This window comes from Aquarana catesbeiana, linkage group LG01, assembly GCF_042186555.1.
Source record: "Aquarana catesbeiana isolate 2022-GZ linkage group LG01, ASM4218655v1, whole genome shotgun sequence".
Classification (NCBI taxonomy): domain Eukaryota; kingdom Metazoa; phylum Chordata; class Amphibia; order Anura; family Ranidae; genus Aquarana; species Aquarana catesbeiana.
The window spans coordinates 44,767,248-44,785,293 of record NC_133324.1 but is presented as its reverse complement, the minus strand read 5'-3'; the positions used below and the strand labels follow the sequence as shown (position 1 = coordinate 44,785,293).

General features: G+C 45.2%; 1 long non-coding RNA gene across 1 annotated transcript; it reads left to right on the top strand.

The window, feature by feature from the left end:
- Positions 1-9,992: 9,992 nt before the first annotated feature.
- On the top strand, positions 9,993-10,883 carry LOC141132487 (uncharacterized). Its single transcript, XR_012242951.1, has 2 exons — positions 9,993-10,108; positions 10,354-10,883. It is a non-coding gene; the product is annotated as an uncharacterized lncRNA (long non-coding RNA).
- Positions 10,884-18,046: the final 7,163 nt, after the last annotated feature.

Genomic DNA, 18,046 nt, shown 5'->3' with positions numbered 1-18,046 from the left:
GATGAGGCTGCGCTGCACTGATAAGGCAGAACTGATATTGGCACTGATGGGGTTGCACTAATGGGACTGTACTGATGGGCACTGGTAGGCTGCACTGATGAGCACAGATGAGGCGGCATTCTTAAGTTGCAATGATAGGGATGCACTGATAAGGCAGCACTGATGGGCACTGATAGGCTGCACTTATGGTCCCTGATGAGGCTGCACTGATGGCCACTGATGAGGCCACTTGGTTCCCACTTTTAATGTACAGAGCGAAAGAGGTGGAGCTCTAAGAGGAATGGGTGTGGTTTACAGATAGGGTGGGTCTTAAACATGAAGGGGTGTGGCCTTGACAGGAAGGGGTGGGTCATATTTTAATTAGGGACTGCATGAGTTTAGTCATGCCTAGGGCAGCACAAAACCTAAATACACCACTGGTCATATCATTGCCGGCATTTGGCGCCCAGTCTGGGGCTCTAAATAGGACTGGCTGAGTGTCAGGATAACAGCAGGGATGGGGGAATAGGCGTTGCCAGGTGTATACACATATTATTAGTGTATTTAGATACCATTCCCATTTTAAATGGCCCTGTTATTGGCAAACATTGAGTATATTAGCTGATGCTAACAAGGAGCTACAAGGACATATAGTGAACTCTTATAATTTATATACATCACACATAGATCTTCATGGTAAGGACCTTGTCTTTATGGTCACAAGTCTGCATACTATAGTTTGAAAGCGTTTTTGTTTTATCCTTCGCTGCTTTCCTTTTTCCCAGCTGATTTTGTGGAATACTTCTCCACTCTGGTTTCTGTAGTGGATGTCCTTTCCCTGTTTGGATTGTTGGTGGAATGGAGTTTTAATTCTAGTGAGTAACACAATGGAATACATTTACTGATATACTGTATGTCAGTTCCAAATTGTTAGCTTGGCATAAAAAGAGGCTCTAGACAATAGAAGGGAGTCTTTTATTCCTGCCAATACATTTCTGGCCAGGATATCATGTTTAAAATTTGTATTGCCATGTATGTGAAGATGTTTTACATTTTGTATTAATAAATGTGTACAATTTTAACACACCCTAGTCACCCTAAGACAAGAAGTGTGTCACTGGCCAGATCACCAGGTAAAAATAAAGGAAAAAAAGCCTAAAAGAGAAAAAGAATGCAGCCATCACATCTAAGAATTGTTAAGCTGCAATGTATTACATTTTTGGGTCGAACACCACTTTTAGTCTTCTCCTTTGCTTTTTAGATTAGCTATGGATCTACGGATTGCTCGTTAAGTGACAGACACATCTATCCACATGTTTTTCGAACCCTTCAAAGTAATCATGTCTATTATTTAGCGATATGCAAATTGTTAAAACATTTTGGCTGGACCTGGGTTGGAATATTCCATTCAGACGATAACACTGCAGAGAATGATAAAAAAATACTAACAAAACTTCTGAGCGATCACGGGATTTGTGTGGCCTTCATAATAAAAATGGTCTTTAGGGAATGGATCGATTATGAGAAATATACAATTCCGAACTTCAAGAAATCTCAAGTTGTTATATTTTGTGGAATCTTTACAGGGGAGATCGCTATGTATTTGAGCCCACGCTACATCCCGAAAAAAAACATTGTCTTTATTTTTCCACCATCATGGATCTCTGGAGAATTTTTTACATATATACAATTCAATGCAAATGCAGCATATTTAGCTGTAGAACATTTCTCGTTTGTGATTCCGGGGTTTGAAAAGATGTTTGATCACGAACAGATGTCAAAATATTCAGAAATGAGGTTTGTTGAAAATTGGGTAGTTCAGCTGTACTGCGGGTCATCATCTCCAAAAAAGAAATGTGATTATTTAAAAAACATCACATCTATTGCTTGGATTTTGGACGCACAGCATGAACAGGCTGTTTTGAGGTGGATGATGGAAAACTTGTCAGGATCAGTCTCATCCAGGGTGTATTATGCAGTTGAAGCCATGGCCACTGCTCTACACAACATGAATTTATATCTTCAAAGGAAAAATCTTCCATTTAACTCAAAATTATTTATTCTGGTAAATGAAAAAGTTTTCAGTGTCTTATGCCGCATACACACGAACGGAATATCTGACAGAAAAAGTCAGACGGAAGCTTTTCATCGTCTATTCCGATCATGTGTATGCCTTTTTTTTCGAAAATTCTGACGGACCTAGAAATGGAACATGTTCTAAATATTTCAGACGGAACCAATTCCTATTGGGAAACCCGCTTGTCTGTATGCTGTTCCGACAGACCAAAAACGACGCATGCTCTGAAGCAAGTACGAGACGGAAGCTATTGGCCACTGGCTATTGCACTTCCTTTTTCTAGCCCCGTCGTACGTGTTGTACGTCACCGCGTTCTGGACGGTCAGACTTTGGTGTGACCATGTGTAGGCAAGACTGCTTGAGCGGAATTCCGTCGGAGTTCCGTCGGAGAAACCTTCGGAGTTTATTCGGACGGCAAATCCGGTCGTGTGTACAGAGCATAAGATATAGCTTTGTATTAGCAATGTAAAACAATTAAATATGAACTTCAGTATAGATCGGGAAACCTCCAATTAAGTAAGGTAAAATATTATTATGGGGGTACCATCATCCAAAATAGCAATAGTGAATGAATGGGTGCAAGGAGACAGTTCCCCAAAAGAGAGTCTCCAGAGCAAGGGGGGAAATGAACTATCGCGGTACCCTGAATGGATAAGACATCCGATAAAAATAACATTTCTTTATTAATACACACTTAAAATAGAGTATATAGATACAATGATAATAGCTGTGCAAAATTGTACATATTGATAGCATGACACTGGTACTCAAATACACTCCATGATGGTGATCGGGAGTTGTATGATTTGCCTCAGTGCACGATCGTCCTCAACATAGGCGTGCGCACAGGGTGTGCCAGGTGTGCCTGGGCACATCCTAATCACGCTGTGCTGCGCAGATTTCTCTTACTGCTTGGCTGCAGAGAAAGGGACTGGGAAATCTCTGTCCCAAAAGTGAGGCTGTTCAGACCCCTGATATTTCACCAAAGTCTCCCAATAGGGCTCCTAATAAAAAAAAAAAAAAATAATAATAATAATAATAATAATAATAATAATAATAATAATAATAATAAATTATTGGAAAAAATAATACAATTGTAAAAAAGTTATAATAATTTAAAAAAAAAATTACTGACACCAATCCTTGCCCTACTGACACCATCTGCTGCTCTAGTGCTATATATATATATATATATATATATATATATATATATATATATATATATATATATATATATATATTTATATTGTGTGTGTTTAAGCTTTGGGGTGCACACCCTAATGCAATAGGCTGCGCATGCCTATGGTCCTCAACATGTTTCGCGGCCATAAACCGCTTCTTCAGGAGAAGCACAATATACAGTCTACAAATAGGATGATAAGATTTACATGTTAAGCACCAATCGATATTGCTTGTATGCATCAAAAAAAAAATTTAAAAAATTTGGGAAGTATAGAAATTGCGTTGCTGACCAGTGAATACCCATGGGGGATCAAAGCCAAACAGCAAAGTCATCAAAATTTCCCTACGGCGGACATGGGGGATCGGTGATGAATATAGCTAGGGCTGGTAAGCCACTATGGTAAAAAGGTTATACAGAAATCAACGTTAACACACACACACACATATATATATATATATATATATACATACATACATACATACACACACACACACACACACACACATATACACACACACACATATGTATATATACACATACAAACACATGTGCACACATACGACCATCCAAGGCCCCACGTAGGCACATTGATCAGTAGATATATAACTAACCTGTTTAAACCAAGGTCTGGAGGTCTAAAGCCAGGGGAGGAGGGAGAGTTTAGAAAAACCCATAATGGAGACTACAGTGGGGTATGATTTCTCCCACATACATACAAACAGCTCCAAAGCTCCATGGAAGTACGTCAAAAATTCTGTAAGATTAGCAATAAAAACATAGTTTATGGATACCCGTAACCTAAAAGGAAGGAGAGCCCCCATCAGGTGGTGAAATAAAAATCAAATGGGTAATCAAATAGATAATCAAAAAGGCTGCTGGATCCACTCCAGGGGCCGGTATGTAACAGCCCAGCAGGGAGAAAAATCTCTATGCACGAACTTTGGCACTGACTAGTATAGTATTCCTCTTGCTTACCTAGGAAAAGGCCTTCACAGATAACCTCCCCTGGATGACCGTTCACTGCACCATCCAGTGGGCTAATGCCTGCTAGATATAGTCCCCAACTCAGCATCAGGTAACACGCGGGTGGACGCCCGCGTGTGATGCCACCGAATCAGATCTCCCACAATGCACACGTGAGAAGCACGTGCGCATAGGAGTGTCGCGGCTATGAGAGCATGTTGCAGGCAAAGCCTGCGGGCTAAGCAAGGTTTGCTGACACTCTCCCCCCCCGCCCGGAAGATCACATGTCTGCCATAATGAAACAGAAGAGATAAGGCTGACGCCTGTCATCCCAACAAACAGGGTTCCCCTTAAAGCGATAGATACCTAATTAGGAGAAATTATTAAAAATTATACATACTTATATACTAGGCTAATTGTATATGCATATAAAACTAAATATAATAAACAGGCAAACTTCATTAGCCCAGTCAGATTTTTTGAATAATCCCACAAAGAACCACACAACCTCAACGGATCAAATGCTTCAACACAGGCCTATGACAAATTATATACAAACAGCTTGAAATCAAAATATAATAAAAAAGGTAAATAGGGCAATTATCCTATCGCAGTGACATCCCACATTCCATCCAATCACAGGAATGGAGTGTAGGACAGTACTTCATTGAGGCTCGGGGGAATGGTGGCATTGAGCCTCTCAATCCACAGGGTCTCCCACTGTAGAACGATAGCATCCCAGTTGCCACCTCTGGGACCCCCCCCCTGGGTTGGTCTCCAGGACCATAAACTGAACCACCTCAGGATTGAATCTATGGTAGAGGCCAACATGGCATCCTACTGTAGTAAGTTTACCATTTGACGAATAATATAGGTGGCCACCAATTCTCTGGCGCGGCTCTCGTATAGTCTTCCCCACGTAAAAGGCACTGCACACACAGGTCATCAAATAAATGACTCCCGCAGCCAGCATGCATATGGGGTGAGAACATCTGTCCATTGGGCAGTCTATAGGTCATTTCCCTCCTGATCCAAGGGCACAGTGGACAATGTACACAAGGAAAGGTGCCATGAGGGCCTGGGGGGGCTGTACAACAGGTCTATAGTGACTCCTTGTAAGGCAATCCCTAAAGGAGGTAACTCTCTGGAACACCACTGTCAGGGCTGGGCTCAGCCCTTCCTTCTCATAGCTGGCCGCTCTCCTGATGGCTAATTGCCAGCTCCTATCTCTCCACAGTTACTCAGCTGTTGATGATATCCTGCTCGTCAGTCCTGCCTACTTAAGCCGTCCAGCCCAAACGATTTCTGCCTTCGCCTTGGTCAACATCACAGAGTCTATCTCCTGCATTCCTGTTTAAAGACTTGCTTTGCTGACATCCCTTCTGGCTCCAGATCCTGCTTGCTGTTCCACTACATTGATCCCTGACTTCTAGCTTGGCTGAATATCCGTTCCGGTTACTGAACTTTGGCTATGTTTTTACTACGTTTGTTCTTTTTACTTTTATTATTAAACAAGTGTGATTCAACTGTACTTCTGTCTCGATCTGATTTCATAGTTTCTGACAGTAGGCAAAGGCCATGAATTCAGAAGATGCAGTCAATCCACTTGTTGGTAATATCTTTTCCAGATTGGATGAACTGGATCACCACGTGGATCAGTTTGCCATGGCGTTACAAATGCTCCTGAGTCGCACAGCGCACCTGGAATCTCCCACTGTGGCCATCCCTGTACAACCTGTTGCAGGCTGTCCCTGCTGATGTTCCAGTCTCTGTGCAGGCACCCTCCTCGAGTATTACCTCTATAAGAGGTATGTCTGGTTCCGCTCCGCTTCCCCATCGATTTGGGGGGTCCAATGAAGAGGGTTTCTCAACCAGGTTGAGATATACTTTGAGATGCTGCCCCAGGCATTTCCCACGGGCAGAAGCAAAGTAGGTTTAGTGATATCTTTGCTTTCTGAGGGAGCCTTGGCCTGGGAAAACCCTCTATGGGAGACACAAAAACCTGTTGTCTTGAGTTACCCTGAGTTTGTGGCTTCGGCCAGCTGAGCAGACTTCAGGCTCGATTTTAACTGCAACATTGTGAGTGTTTTTCCTTCTGTTTTTATGCTTCAATAAATGACGGTTTTACACTATGGAGTTTTCATATATATCTTACATGCACCATGGGAGTTCCACCGTGATCTGATTGGTCGATAGGGGATCGCCCGTTACTGAGGTTTGCACGGGTGTTTAGATGTTTATCATCAATTTATCAACATTTATTTTTTTTCACGGGACTTTATATGAACTAGTTGATTTATATTTGTGTACCACATTTTTTCTGTAAAGCACATATTTTAGTTTATTAATTTATATGTGCACATGCAGATGTTTGAGTTTTTATTCAAATGCACTTTTGGCATTCATTTATGCATGTGATTTATTTTGATCATTTATTTTGAATATTGACATCACATTTTGTTAGCGCAATTCTGTTTTTTTTCCTATTTTACCTTCCCGCACGCTCCGCTTCTGCTGCCAAGTGCCTCATGTCCATCGAACAGAGCACAAGAACTGTTGCCGACTATGCCATTGAATTCCGTACTCTGGCAGCAGAGGTTGCATGGAACAATGAGGCAAAGAACAAAGAAGAAACCAGTCTTAGAAAAAAGGGGGAAGGGGGGGGGGGGTTTAATTACCCAGGAGAACGAAACAGATGGACTTTGTAGGCACCAATCATAAAAATCAATGTAAACTTTTATTTATACACAAATTTAAAAAGAATCACAAAAACGTAAACATCTTTTTTAAAAAACGCAGTACATTGCGGAAATTGGTATTAAATGTCACTACATAAATGTATGAGAACGGATCGGGGAATGGCCCCTATACCAGAGGGAGGGATAAACCCCTTCCGTTCCCATTGAATAACCTCAAACTGATATAGCTCGGTATGGCTCTACATGTTTCGCAAATTTGAATGCTTCTTCAGGAGCTTGTTTGGGTTACCTGTAATGGGAAATAGAAAAAGGACATACACCAAAAAACAAAAACAAACATACAGTAGCATATTAATATTATTTTTGCATAAAGACTTTTCAAAAGTGCGTCTCAATCAGAACCACTAAGTACCGTGAGGAAGCGATCCCAAAAGGCCCAAGATTCAACACGCATATGGTGACCTGTGATAACATGCGGGGACGTGTCTGGTAAAGAGATTTATGTCACCAGTAGACTCAAGGGGGGTAGTGAGCTAGAGAATCCCAACTGTCCAAAAAAAAGGGGGGGGGGGGTAAAAATAACCAATGTACATCTGTGGTAAAACCAGAACATTCATATGTAGAGGAGAGCATACGGCACAGCTAGATGGGGGGTGGGGGTCAGGGAGGGAGAGAAAGAGAGAGGGGCAAGGGGGGGGGGGTTTACAGCTACTTGCTTGTAAACCTGGCACAAAATAGATCTTGACTGACATGGCTGCAATAGAGCTCTGATCCTATCCCAGCAAGGAGCTATCTAATAAGCTCCCAGGACTGCCATCTAAATTAGGGAGTGAGAGAAACATCAGGTTTCATCTAGTTGCACAAACAGAGTACAGCTACAGAGCATTTAGTTTAGATTTGTATAAATCCAGCATACTCTTACCAGACAGCTTGTGTTGTTAAACAGGTAACATTCAGGCATCAGAGCGCCCTGGAGGGTAGTGGCATGGCATGAGGCTGTTGCTGACAGCCTTAAATACACGTCCCAATCAGGTGTGTAAGACAAGCATCACCTGATTCGGCCAAAAGGAGCTGCACACTCTCACATCCCATCGCACATGCTCAGTGGTCAGATAGGCCTCTGTCATGGACAACGATGTGAGGAGGAAGAGCAGTCCTATAGGTAATAGATCTGTAAGCTCCCCCTAGTGGTTCCTCCTAGATACAGCGTATGGAGCGCTGTAAAGGCTGGGACCAACAGATGGAAAGTCTGGAGATATCAATGCACACATCATGGAGTGTGCATTGTAAATCCAGGGGGAGAGGAGTAGATCTACACCAAACGCCGCAGACACCATCCCCCAAAGAGTAAGGGGAGGGCAGAATGCGGCTTACCGGCCGCACATGTGATCCAGACACCGGCAAGTTGATAGGGACCGGGGTCAGCTTACCTCAGTACTTGTAACTGGCCTGAGACGCAAGGCCAGTATACATGGTTAAAATGTTCGTTACCATGGAGGGAATTACTCCACTCATGGTGGTACAACTTACAAATGCATACTAATAGTTAATGCTGATAGAAGAATTACAATACGCATATACATTTCGCAAATAACAGTGTGATTACAAGTTTGCGATTTCCTGCGATTAAACAGTATTTAAACTCGGTAAAACCACTAATATCCATACACAACACTAGCAAGGACTATAGTAGACTGTGTTTAGCTGCAGAAGTGCCCGTGATGGGCGGAGCAGTGGACAGGGGGATCTCCTGTCCTGAAGAGGGAGGGGCCAGTGGATTGATAGTGCAAATTTCTAGGGACTATAGACTATGGTAAACTACGTGTTACCTAATTGCTATGAATCATTCGGCCTTAGTTGGTTGTCATATAGGTCAACCTTAAATTTTTATCCAAGGAAGGATTTATAGGATTATACTTCGTTAATGCCTGGCCACCGTGTGGCATTCAGGCGTTCAATCCACTTGGCCTCTTGTTGGAGTATCCTCCTGTCCCAGTCACCCCCCCTTGGGTCTTGAGGAATTACTGCTAGGACAATAAAAGTCGCAACAGAGGTGTCGAATCTGTGGCATAAATCGAGATGTCTACTAATGGGACTAAGCATTTTCCCATTTGTTGAGTAATATACGTGGTCACGTATCCTTTGCCATAGGTGGCGGATGGTCTTACCCACATAGAATATCCCACATCTACACGTCATCAAGTATATTACACCTTGGGTGTTACAGTCTGCCCGAAAACGTGGACAGAATGTCTCGCCGTTGGGCAATTGGAATTTGTGACCTGTGGATACCCAGGGGCAAAAAGAGCAGTGTCCACACGTGTATATACCCATTCTATTGGTCGTTTGAGCCTGTGAGGGTGCAAAATGGCTCCTAGTCAGCTTATCACGCAAGGATGGTGCTTTTTTAAAAACGATCTCAGGGTGGTCACTGACATATTTCTTTAGGATGGGGTCCTCAGCTAAAATATGCCAGTGTTGCTGTAGTATATTGCGTAATTGGTACTGTTGGTGCGAGTATTGTGTGATGAATTTCGTCGTTGAATGTTCCTCCCCCCTGGGTTCCTTGGAGAAAAGGAGTGCATTTCTAGATTGGTCACAGGCTTTATTGAAGGCTTTGCGGAGTAGGGACTTGGAGTATCCCCGTTTAAGGAGACGTTCCCTCAGTAAGTCCGCATGGTGTTTGAAATCATTATTAAATGCTCTGTAGCTGTACTCTGTTTGTGCAACTAGATGAAACCTGATGTTTCTCTCACTCCCTAATTTAGATGGCAGTCCTGGGAGCTTATTAGATAGCTCCTTGCTGGGATAGGATCAGAGCTCTATTGCAGCCATGTCAGTCAAGATCTATTTTGTGCCAGGTTTACAAGCAAGTAGCTGATTGATGCTGTTTACAAGACCTGCTCACCTGTCTTACCCTATAAGGTAGGAGCAGCCCTTCATGTGCAATTATTTAACCCTATAGGCATACCTGTACTCAGCATGTATATGAGGATCTGTTTATGCCATTTGATTTATTGGTATAACGGCACACTATAAGGAGCTGGTCTCAATATTGGCTAATTAGCTATTATCTACATCTTTAGATTACAGTCTCTGGATTACCTTATGCACCTTGGTTATTGGAGGCTGTGTCTCTGAATGCATGGCTTCTCAATTATCCATAACCTCTACCTGATCTGAAGACGGATTCAGTTACTCTGGCTGGTACATTACTTTCTATATCCCAGTTCCTCTGTCTATTCCCCCCTGTTTGGTTTCTCCTTTCTTTCCCCCCCCCCCCTTCTTTCTTCCCCTCCCCCCCCCCCCCTTGCCCCTCTCTCTTTCTCTCCCTCCCTGACCCCCACCCCCCATCTAGCTGTGCCGTATGCTCTCCTCTACATATGAATGCTCTGGTTTTACCACAGATGTACATTGGTTATTTTTACCCCCCCCCCCTTTTTTTTGGACAGTTGGGATTCTCTAGCTCACTACCCCCCTTGAGTCTACTGGTGACATAAATCTCTTTACCAGACACGTCCCCGCATGTTATCACAGGTCACCATATGCGTGTTGAATCTTGGGCCTTTTGGGATCGCTTCCTCACGGTACTTAGTGGTTCTGATTGAGACGCACTTTTGAAAAGTCTTTATGCAAAAATAATATTAATATGCTACTGTATGTTTGTTTTTGTTTTTTGGTGTATGTCCTTTTCTATTTCCCATTACAGGTAACCCAAACAAGCTCCTGAAGAAGCATTCAAATTTGCGAAACATGTAGAGCCATACCGAGCTATATCAGTTTGAGGTTATTCAATGGGAACGGAAGGGGTTTATCCCTCCCTCTGGTATAGGGGCCATTCCCCGATCCGTTCTCATACATTTATGTAGTGACATTTAATACCAATTTCCGCAATGTACTGCGTTTTTTAAAAAAGATGTTTACGTTTTTGTGATTCTTTTTAAATTTGTGTATAAATAAAAGTTTACATTGATTTTTATGATTGGTGCCTACAAAGTCCATCTGTTTCGTTCTCCTGGGTAATTAAACCCCCCCCCCTCCCCCTTTTTTCTAAGACTTAAAATAGGACGTTGGCACTGCTCTACATATGAGACCTCCACAGACCATCCTGTGATGAGATCTAATAACCCTCCAATCTTTCAAAGAAGAAACCAGCACCAGCAGGAGACGAGGATTTGTGGATGAAACCTTGAGAAAGTGCGTCTGCAACATACTCCTCCATGGCCTTATCCTCCAAGACCTACAAAGGGTAAACCCGGCCATGAGGGGGTATGGCACCAGGTTTAAAGTCAATTGTGCAATCATACGGCCAGTGTGGAGGCAAACTGCCGGCTTGACCTCTTAGCTGACAGGCTCCACGCACTGCTAACTGAATTAAACATGGCTGCGAGCCAGGAGAGCCCAATCCCTTTGGCGGCTCCGGAGCCCTCCACTTCAAGAGATACAGCGGTAATTCTGCTGGCAATTGAAAATAGCAGATCCTCTTTGCTGACCCGTATTGACAAGCTCACAGAGGAATGTAACTGCATATGGGCAGACCTGGATAAGATTAGAGGCCACCTCACGGAATCTGAACAGCGCATATCGGCCACAGAGGATCTGACTACTAGCCATGACCGCCGTATTGAGGCCCTGGAAAGCACAGTAAAGACCCTGGTGGCCAAATCAGAGGACGCTGAGAATCGCCTCAGGAGGAACAACATGCGGTTACTCGGTTTACCAGAGGGATCTGAAGGTGAGCGGCCGGCAGAATTTGCTGAAGTCTTTTTCAAAGACTTCCTGGAGCTGGCACCTGTCCCGCCAACTTACGTGGTCGAACAAGCACATCGTGTTCCCACCGGCCATCGCATTCCTGGGGCACCACCTCGCCCATTTCTGGTTAGGTTCCTCAACTATAGTGACCGGGGCCGCATACTAAGTGAGGCCAGGAAACATCCTAATCTCAAGTATGGGAATGTTGATATCCATTTCTATCCGGACTTCTCGGCGAATCTCCATAAGAAGAGGAAAACCTTTCAGAGAAAAAGGCCTGCCATACAGCATGTTATACCCGAGCCATCTCAGAGTCATCCATGCCAGCACTGCAAAATTCTTTGATTCCCCTAATGAGGCTGATGCTTGGTTCTCCACCCTGTGGTAAGCTGTTGTCTGCCTGATTGCCCTAAACCACATTTAGCTGATAAAACATCCTGATCTGATAAATCTGAATACCATGGCGCATTTTCTGGTGCCTTCCTGTATATTCCTATTGTCATCCTTCATCAAACTGGAGACATGGGAGCAATTCCAAATAGAAGATTTGTACCCCCTTAGATACTGTTTTTTTTCCTTTTTTTTCTCTCTTTGTTGTTTTTCCTGAGCCTGTCTCCACTGAAAAGTACTGCTATCTCACTGAGCTCAGGAGTATACAGGAAACATGACTGACTAGTTCCCTATACTCTAGCGATAAGTTTTGGATTATTTAGTTTTATTTAGTTGTACATTAATAATGTTTGTGTGTTCATGTAGTTCCTGCATTAAGTGCCTAGGATTACTTTACATTGTACCCTCCTATGGGGGCGGCTGGCCGGAGGGGGGGGGGATGAGGCGATTGGCCCGCCTTGCCTCCTTCGCCAGGTCATCCCATTCCACACCCATATGAAAGCTGGAGCTTAGATTAGTATTGTGGAATATATGCGGTCTGAATAACCACTTTAAAAGGGCTCTCATGTTCAAATTTCTACAAGCGCACAAACCACATATCCTATTCATTCAAGAGATCCACTTGAAGGGCAGTAAACAGTTGGCTCTCCACAAGAGATGGGTCAGACAGTCCTTCCATGCCACATACTCCAATTATGCTAGGGGGGTGTCCATTCTCCTAAACAGATCATTGAACTGCCAGGTTGAACATGTTATCCTTGATCTGGGGGGGCAATTTGTAGTGCTACTTTTGTCCATTGAGGCTCAACTATTTGCTTTTGTGAATGTATATGTTCCACCCCCTTTCTACTACCATACTGTATTCAGTATATGATAAGCTGGCTCCCTATATGGTCACTAGGGATGAGCTTCGTGTTCGAGTCGAACCCATGTTCGACTCGAACATCGGCTGTTCGATTGTTCGTCGAATTGCAAACGATATGAACCGTTCGCGCCAAATTTGTGTGGCGCGTCACGGCCCATAATTCACTGCAGCAGTGCAGTGCATTGCTGGCTGATGATTGGCCAAGCATGCACTATGACCCGCATGCTTGGCCAATCACAGCGCCGTCGGTAGAGAGAGCTGTAATTGGCCAAAGCCAGGGTGGCTTTGGACAATTATGGCTCAGGGGGTTTAGAACACGCCCCACACTATATAAGGCCGCCTGCACGGCGGCCCTGTGTAGTGTGTTTCCGGCGTGCTTAGATAGACAGAGAGACAGTGTCATTTTATTTGAGTTAGCTAGATTAGGCAGGACTGTGTATATATATGCATCCCAGGTGTTGTATATATATATATATATATATATATACACTGTATTCAGTTTAGCTAGATCCGTTCCTGTTATCTTCCTACTGACAGGCAGGCTTGTCTTGTTACAGTATTTACAGCCACCTGAAGAAAATTGCTGGTGTTCTTGTGATCCTATTAGTACCACAGTCAGGCAGCTAGACTGTTTACAGTTAGTGTAGTGTGTCCTCCTCACAGTGTTCAGTTAAAGCTACAAGTTAGTTTAGTGTGACCTCTGCACAGTGTTCAGCTATAACTACAAGTTAGTGTAGTGCACAGTGTTCAGCTAAAGCTACAAGTTAGGGTAGTGCATCCTCCTCACAGTGTTCAGCTAAAGCTACAAGTTAGTTTAGTGTGACCTCTGCACAGTGTTCAGCTAAAGCTACAAGTTAGGGTAGTGCGTCCTCCTCACAGTGTTCAGCTAAAACTACAAGTTAGTGTAGTGCGACCTCTGCACAGTGTTCAGCTAAAGCTACAAGTTAGTGTAGTGCGTCCTCCTCACAGTGTTCAGCTAAAACTACAAGTTAGTGTAGTGAGACCTCTGCACAGTGTTCAGCTAAAGCTACAAGTTAGCGTAGTGCGTCCTCCTCACAGTGTTCAGCTAAAGCTACAAGTTAGTTTAGTGTGAGCTCTGCACAGTGTTCAGCTAAAGCTACAAGTTAGGGTAGTGCGTCCTCCTCAAAGTGTTCAGCTAAAGCTACAAGTTGGTGTAGTGTGTCCTCCTCACAGTGTTCAGCGAAAACTACAAGTTAGTGTAGTGCGACCTTTGCACAGTGTTCAGCTAAGACTACAAGTTAGTGTAGTGCGACCTCTGCATAGTGTTCAGCTAAAGCTACAAGATAGTGTAGTGCATCCTCCTCACAGTGTTCAGCTAAAACTACAAGTTAGTGTAGCGCGACCTCTGCACAGTGTTCAGCTAAAGCTACAAGTTAGTGCAGTGCGTCCTCCTCAGAGTGTTCAGCTAAACCTACAAGTTATTTTTTTGCGAGCTCTGCACAGTGTTCAGCTAAAGCTACCTGTAGAAGGTTGGTGGTGTTTTCCTGATCCTATCACTACCGCAGGCAGCTAAATAAGCTACAAGTTATTTTTTTGCGAGCTCTGCACAGTGTTCAGCTAAAGCTACCTGTAGAAGGTTGGTGGTGTTTTCCTGATCCTATCACTACCGTAGGCAGCTAAATAAGCTACAAGTTAGTGTAGTGCGAGCTCTGCACAGTGTTCACCTAAAGCTACCTGTAGAAGGTTGGCGGTGTTTTCCTGATCCTATCACTACCGCAGGCAGCTAAATAAGCTACAAGTTAGTGTAGTGCGAGCTCTGCACAGTGTTCACCTAAAGCTACCTGTAGAAGGTTGGTGGTGTTTTCCTGATCTTATTACTACCGCAGGCAGCTAAATAAACTACAAGTTAGTGTAGTGTGAGCTCTGCACAGTGTTCACCTAAAGCTACCTGTAGAAAGTTGGTGGTGTTTTCCTGATCCTATCACTACCGCAGGCAGCTAAATAAGCTACAAGTTATTTTTTGGTGAGCTCTGCACAGTGTTCACCTAAAGCTACTTGTAGAAGGTTGGTGGTGTTTTCCTGATCCTTATCACTACCGCAGGCAGCTAAATAAGCTACAAGTTAGTGTAGTGCGAGCTCTGCACAGTGTTCACCTAAAGCTACCTGTAGAAGGTTGGTGGTGTTTTCCTGATCCTATTACTACCGCAGGCAGCTAAATAAGCTTCAAGTTAGTGTAGTGCGAGCTCTGCACAGTGTTCAGCTAAAGCTACCTGTAGAAGGTTGGTGTTGTTTTCCTGAACCTATCACTACCGCAGGCAGCTAAATAAGCTACAAGTTATTTTTTGGCGAGCTCTGCACAGTGTTCAGCTAAAGCTACCTGTAGAAGGTTGGTGGTGTTCTCATACTACAGGCAGGCAGTTGATTTTGCTAGCTGCAGTATCAGTACATATATATATATATATATATATATATATATATATATATCCCAGCTTAGTGCAGCTACAGGCCATAGTATGTCTGGAAGGCCAACAAGGAGAGGCAGATAGTCACAAGCCAATAAAACAGGGCAAGCAGGCTCTGTGTCTAGAGGCAACAGTGCTGGTCGTGTAGACAGTGCATCCTCATCAGCACGTGGCCGTGGGACACGCTTGGCCTTTTTTTCGGCAGCTGGCCGTGTTGAGCCGCAACATGCGGAAGTCTTGGTCGAGTGGATGACCAAGCCGTCCTCATCCTCCTCATCCTCTCTCACCCATGCTCAGGGTACTTTGTCTGGCAAAGCAGTGGCCTCTTCCCTCGTCTCAATGTCATCAGTGACTCCTTCCCTAGCCCCACCATGTCCTCCTGAGGAGTCCCTCGAACTGTTTGACCACAGTGTTGGGTACATGCTCCAGGAGGATGCCCAGCGTTTGGAAGGCTCTGATGATGATACTGAGCTAGATGAAGGCAGTAACGTGAGCACGGACAGAGGGGGTGCCCAAGAAGGACAGCAATCTGGCAGTCATGCTCCCCCTGCTGCAGCATACTGCCAGGTTTGCTCCAGTGATGAGGAGGGAGGGGATGATGAGGTCACTGACTCAACGTGGGTGTATTATGGGAGAGAGGAGGAGGAGGCACATCACCAACAAGGCAGGATGCCCTCCAGGGGCCAGCCTAAGGGCAGCACACTGACTGCATCACACCCCAAAGCTCTGCATGTGCAGGGCGCTGCTGTCTCTGCGCGTTATTCAAAAAGTTCTTTGGTGTGGGCCTTTTTTGAGACGAGTGCATCAGATCACACCGCTGCTATTTGCAACATATGTCTCAAGTGTATCTCGTGTGACCAAAACATCTCCCGCTTGGGCACCACATGCTTGACCAGACATATGTTGACCTGCCATGCAGTTCGTTGGCAAGCGTATCTAAAAGACCCACACCAAAGAACAAAGAGGACCTCTCCTTGCTCCTCATCAGCTGAGATCTCCAACCCCACTATACCTTCAGTCCTCTCAGAGACCTGCACTGAGAGGAATGAAGGTGTAGAATTAGGTGTGTCACAGGGCAATCTGCTTTCGGTACACCAACATCAGATTGCACCAGGCAAATTTCCCTGCCCCAGCTGCTGCACCGCTGAAAGAAGTTCGCTCCCAGCCATCCACATGCCCAGTGGTTGAATGCTAGCTTGGCAAAATTGCTAGCACTTCAACTGCTGCCTTTTCAGTTGGTAGACTCTGCCCCCTTCTGTGAGTTTGTGGAATGTGCGGTTCCTCAGTGGCAGGTACCCAAACGCTACTTTTTCTCACGGAAGGCGATTCCGGCTCTCTACCGGCATGTGGAAGGCAATGTCCATGCCTCGCTGGACAGGGCGGTCAGCGGTAAGGTGCATATTACCGCTGACTCATGGTCCAGCAGGCATGGACAGCGACGTTACCTAAGTTTCACCGTGCATTGGGTGACTCTGCTGGCAGCTGAGAAGGATGCAGGACAAGGTGCAGTAGTGTTGAAGGTTGTTCCGCCACGACGCCTCCAAAATTCCACTACTAATGATTGTGACACACCTCTCTACTCCACCCCCTCCTCTTCTTCTTCCTCCATGGCCTCTTCCTGTGCTTTGTCCTCGGAACCAGCGGTGCTCTGTAGGCGTTCAAGGGGCTACGCAAGTACGCAGGCCAAAAGATGCCATGTGGTGCTTGAGCTGCTGTGCTTGGGGGACAGGAGCCACACTGGGGCAGAGGTTCTGTCAGCTCTGCAGGGGCAGGTTCAGAGGTGGTTGACGCCACGCCAACTTAAGGCAGGAATGGTGGTTTGCGACAATGGCACCAACCACCTCTCTGCCCTCCGACAGGGACAAATGACCCATGTGCCCTGTTTGGCTCATGTCCTTAACTTGGTGGTGCAGCGGTTCTTGGGCAGGTACCCGGGCTTACAGGATGTCCTGAGGCAGGCCAGAAAGTCTGTGTGCATTTCCGCCAGTCATATAATGCCAGTGCTCGGCTGGCGGACCGCCAAAAGGAGTTTAACCTGCCCAAGAACCGCCTAATCTGTGACATGCCCGCCAGGTGGAACTCAACGTTGGCCATGCTGCAGCGGCTGCACACGCAGCAGAGGGCCATCAATGAGTACCTGTGCGACTATGGCACCAGGACAGGGTCAGGGGAGCTTGTTTTTTTTTCCCCATGCCAGTGGGCCATGATCAGGGATGCATGCACTGTCCTGTCACCATTTGAGGAGGCAACAAGGATGGTGAGCAGTGACAGTGCATGCATCAGTGACACTGTCCCCCTTGTCCACCTGTTGGAGCACACGGGGCACTTGAGGCAGAACAGAGGCAAGAAGAGGAGGACTTCCTTAGCTCTCAAGGCCCCTTTATCCAGACAGTGTTCCTGCGTGCCCGCCAATCACACAGGAAGAGGAGGAGGAGGAGGATTGTGTCAGTATGGAGGTGGAGCTTGGCACTCAGCATCAGCAGCAGTCTTTAAGGGATCAGTCCCAAGAAACACATGGATTTGTACATGGCTGGGAGGAGGTGGCTGCGGACCATGTCGTCCTTAGTGACCCAGAGGACTCCGGACCGAATGCCTCAGCAAACCTACGCTGCATGGCCTCCCTGATCCTGCAAAGCCTGCGTAAGGATCCTCGTATTCGTGGTATCAAGGAGAAGGACCAATACTGGCTGGCAACCCTCCTTGATCCACGTTACA